This window comes from Eriocheir sinensis, unplaced genomic scaffold, assembly GCF_024679095.1.
Source record: "Eriocheir sinensis breed Jianghai 21 unplaced genomic scaffold, ASM2467909v1 Scaffold74, whole genome shotgun sequence".
Taxonomy (NCBI): Eukaryota; Metazoa; Arthropoda; class Malacostraca; order Decapoda; family Varunidae; genus Eriocheir; species Eriocheir sinensis.
This window is the reverse complement of record NW_026112098.1, coordinates 247,297-252,448: the sequence shown is the minus strand read 5'-3', so window position 1 is coordinate 252,448 and position 5,152 is coordinate 247,297.

Below are 5,152 nucleotides of genomic sequence, written 5' to 3'. Positions count from 1 at the left end.
TTCTTTTATTGGTATTTTGTATATTTATTTTGATACGAATTTACATTATTTTATGTGTATTTTGCATACATTTTTTTATACGTATTTACTTTATTTTATGTGTATTTTGTATATATATTTTTATAGAAATCTACGTTATTTTATGTGTATTCGTATATATATTTTGAAACAAATTTACATTGTTTTATATGTATTTTGCATATCTATTTCAATACAAATTTACCTTATTGTATGTGTTTTTTGTAGATTTATTTTAATACAAATTTAATTTTTTGATGTGTATTTTGGTATATATATTTTTATAAATAAAAAAAATGCGTTCTTCTATGGGTATTTTTATAAATATTTTGATACAAATCTACATTATTTTATGTATTTTGTATATACATTTCAATTCAAATTTAGCTTATTTTATCTGTATTTTGTATATCTATTTTCATACGAATTTAATTACTTATGTGTATTTTTGTATATAGTTTTATACAAATTTACGTTATTTTATGTGTATTTTGTATATTTATATTTATACAAATACACATTCTTTTATTGGTATTTTGTTTATTTATTTTGATACGAATTTACATTATTTTATGTGTATTTTGTATACATTTTCTTATACGTATTTACTTCATTTTATGTGTATTTTTGTATATATATTTTTATACAAATCTACGTTATTTTATGTGTATTCGTATATATATTTTGAAACAAATTTACATTGTTTTATATGTATTTTGCATATCTATTTCAATACAGATTTACCTTATTGTATGTGTATTTTTTTATATTTATTTTAATGCAAATTAATTTTTTCATGTGTATTTTGGTATATATATTTTTAAAAAAAATGCATTATTTAATGGGTATTTTGCATCTTTATTTTCATACAAATTTACATTGTTTTATTAATATTCTGTGTATTTATTTTGATACGATTTTACATTATTCTATTTGTGTTTTGTATATTTTTTTATACATATTTACATTATTTAATGTGTATTTTGTATATTTTAAAACAAATTTACGTTATTTTATGCGCATCTGTTAAAATATTTTGATACAAATTTACATTATTTTATGTATTTTGTATATATATTTCAATACAAATTTAGTTTATTTTATGTATATTTTGTATATCTATTTTCATTTGTATCAAAATAAATAAACAAAATAGCAATAAAATAATGTAAATTTGTATGAGAAAACATATACAAATACACATAAAATAACGCAAATTTCTAAAAAAAATATATTTACAAAAATGCACATAAAATAAAGTAACTTTGCAATTTTGTATTGAAATAGATATGCAAAATACATATAAAACAATGTAAATTTGTTTCAAAATATAACATAAAATAACGTAGATTTCTATAAAAATATATACAAAATACACATAAAATGAAGTAAATACGTATAAAAAAATGAATACAAAAAATACATAAAAATCGTATCAAAAGAAATAAACAAAATACCAGTAAAAGAATGTGTATTTCTAAAAATATAAATATACAAAATACACATAAAATATCGTAAATTTGTATAAAACTATATAGAAAAATACACAGAAGTAATTAAATTTGTATGAAAATATATATACAAAATACAGCTAAAATAAGCTAAATTTGAATTGAAATGTACATACAAAATACATGAAATAATGTAAATCTGTATCAAAATATTTATACAAATACATATAATGACGTTGATTTGTTTAAAAATATATAAACAAAATACACATTAAGTAATGTAAATACGTATAAAAAATATGTTCAAAATACACATATAATCATGTAATTCGTATCAAAATAAATAAACAAAATAGCAATAAAATAATGTAAATTTGTATGAGAAAACATATACAAATAACGCAAATTTCTATAAAAATATATGTACAAAAATGCACATAAAATAAAGTAAATTTGCAAAAAAATATATATACAAAACACACACTAAATAATGTAAATGCGTACATAAAATAACCTAAATTTGTATAAAACTATATACAAAAATACACAAAAATAATTTAAATTTGTTTGAAAAGAAATATACAAAACACACATAAAATTAGGTAAATTTGTATTGAAATACATATACAAAATACACATCAAATAATGTAAATTTGAATGAAAATATATAAACAAATACACTTATAATAACGTAAATTTGTATAAAATATATATGCAAGATACACATTAAATAATGTAAATATGCATAAAAAATATATATACAAAAAACAAATAGAATAATGTAAAATCGAATCAAAATAAATACACAGAATATCAAAAAAATAATGTAAATTTGTATGAAAATATAGATACAAAATTCCCCAAAATTATAGTATTTTTTATAAAAATATATTTACCAAAATACACATAAAATATTTAAATTTGTATTGAAATAAATATACAAAATGCATATACAGTAAGGTAAATTTGTATTGAAAGAGATATTCAAAAATACATATAAAACAATGTAAATTTGTTTCAAAATATATATACGAATACACATAAAATAAAGTAGATTTCTATAGAAATATATATACAAAATACATATGAAATTATGAAAATACGTATAAAAATATATATACAAAATACATATCAAATAATGTAAATTCGTGTCAAAATAAATAAAGAAAATATCATGAAAAGAATGTGTATTTGTATGAAAATAGATAATAGATAATAAATTTGTATAAAATATGTATGCAAGATACACATTAAATAATGTAAATATGTATAAAAAAGTAAATACAAAAAACAAATAGAATAATGTAACATCGTGTCAAAATAAATACACAGAATATTAATAAAATAATGTAAATTTGTATGAAAATAAAGATGCAAAATTCCCATAAAATAGCGCATTTCTTATAAAAATATATATACCAAAATACACATAAAATATTTAAATTTGCATTGAAATAAATATACAAAATGCACATACAATAAGGTAAATTTGTATTGAAAGAGATATGCAAAAATACATATAAAACAATGTAAATTTGTTTCAAAATATATATACGAATACAAATAAAAAAACGTAGATTTCTTTAAAAATATATATACAAAATACACATAAAATTAAGTAAATACGTATAAAAAAATGTATTCAAAATACGCATAAAATAATGTAATTTCGAATTAAAAAAAAATGTAAATTTGAATGAAAATATAAAAACAAATACACTTAAAATAACGTAAATTTGTACAAAATATATATGCAAGATACACATTAAATAATGTAAATGTGTATAAAAATATATATACAAAAAACAAATAGAATAATGTAAAATCGTATCAAAATAAATACACAGAATATCAATAAAATAATGTAAATTTGTATGAAAATAAAGATGCAAAATTCCCAAAAATTATCGCATTTTTTATAAAAATATATATACCAAAATACACATAAAATATTTAAATTTGTATTGAAATAAATATACAAAATGCATATACAGTAAGGTAAATTTGTATTAAAAGAGATATTCTAAAATACATATAAAACAATGTAAATTTGTTTCAAAATATATATACGAATACACATAAAATAAAGTAGATTTCTATAGAAATATATATACAAAATACATATGAAATTATGTAAATACGTATAAAATATATATACAAAATACATATCAAATAATGTAAATTTTGTATATGTATTTTATAAAAATATGCTTTATTTTATGGGTATTTTGCATCTTTATTTTCATACAAATTTACGTTATTTTATTGATATTCTGCTCATTCATTTTGATACGATTTGACATTATTCTATGTGTATTCGTATATATTTTCATACAAATTTACGTTATTTTATGTGTATTTGTTTATATATTTTGACACAAATTTACAATATTTTATGGTATTTTGTATATATATTTCAAAAGAAATTTACCTAGTTTTATGTATTTTGAATATCTATTTTCATACAAACTCAAATTATTTATATGTATTTTTGTATATATTTCAATACAAATTTTAGTTATGTTATGTGTATTTTGTAAATCTATTTTCATTCAAATATATATTATTTTATTGGTATTTTGTTGATTTATATTGATACTAATTTACATTATTTTATATTTACTTTTTATATATTTTTATACGCATTTACATTATTTAATATTTTTTTTGAATGTATAATTTTATACAAATTCATGGTATTTTATGTGTATTTGTATATATATTTTCATATAAATTTACATTATTTTATGTGTATTTTGTACATATATTTCATTACAAATTTACCTTATTTTATGTTTATTTTGTATGTGTATTTTGTACATTTATATTTATACACATTTACTCATACAAATTTATATTATTTTATTGGTATTTTGTTTATTTATTTTGATACGAATTACATGATTATATCTTTGTTTTCATACAAATTTAAATTATTTTATTGATATTCTGTGTACTTATTTTGATACGATTTCATTATTCTATGTATAACAAAAATAAATACAGAATACACAAAAATAGATATGCAAAATACATATAAACAATGTAAATTTGTTTCAAAATATATATACGAATACACATGACATGGGTATTTTGAATCTTAATTTTCATACAAATTTACATTATTTTATTAATATTTTCTGTATTTATTTTGATACGATTTTACATTATTTTATTTGTGTTTTGTATATATTTTTTTATACATATTTACATTATTTAATGTGTTTTTTGTATATATATTTAATACAAATTTACGTTATTTTAAGTCTATATGTTTATATATTTTCATTCAAATTTACATTATTTTATGTGTATTTTGTATATGTATTTCAATACAAATTTACCTAATTTTATGTTTTTTGTATATTTATTTTCATACAAGTTTAAATTATTTTTTTGTATTGTTGTTTATAGTTTTATACAAATTTAGGTTATTTTATGTGTATTTTGTATATCTATTTTCATACAAATACACATTCTTTTCATGATATTTTTTTTATATATTTCGACACGAATTAACATTATTTAATGTGTATTTTGTATATATATTTTTATACGTATTTACATTATTTCAAGTGTATTTTGTATATATATTTCTATAGAAATCTACGTTATTTTATGTGTTTTCGTATATATATTTTGAAACAAATTTACATTGTTTTATGTGTATTTTGCATATTTTT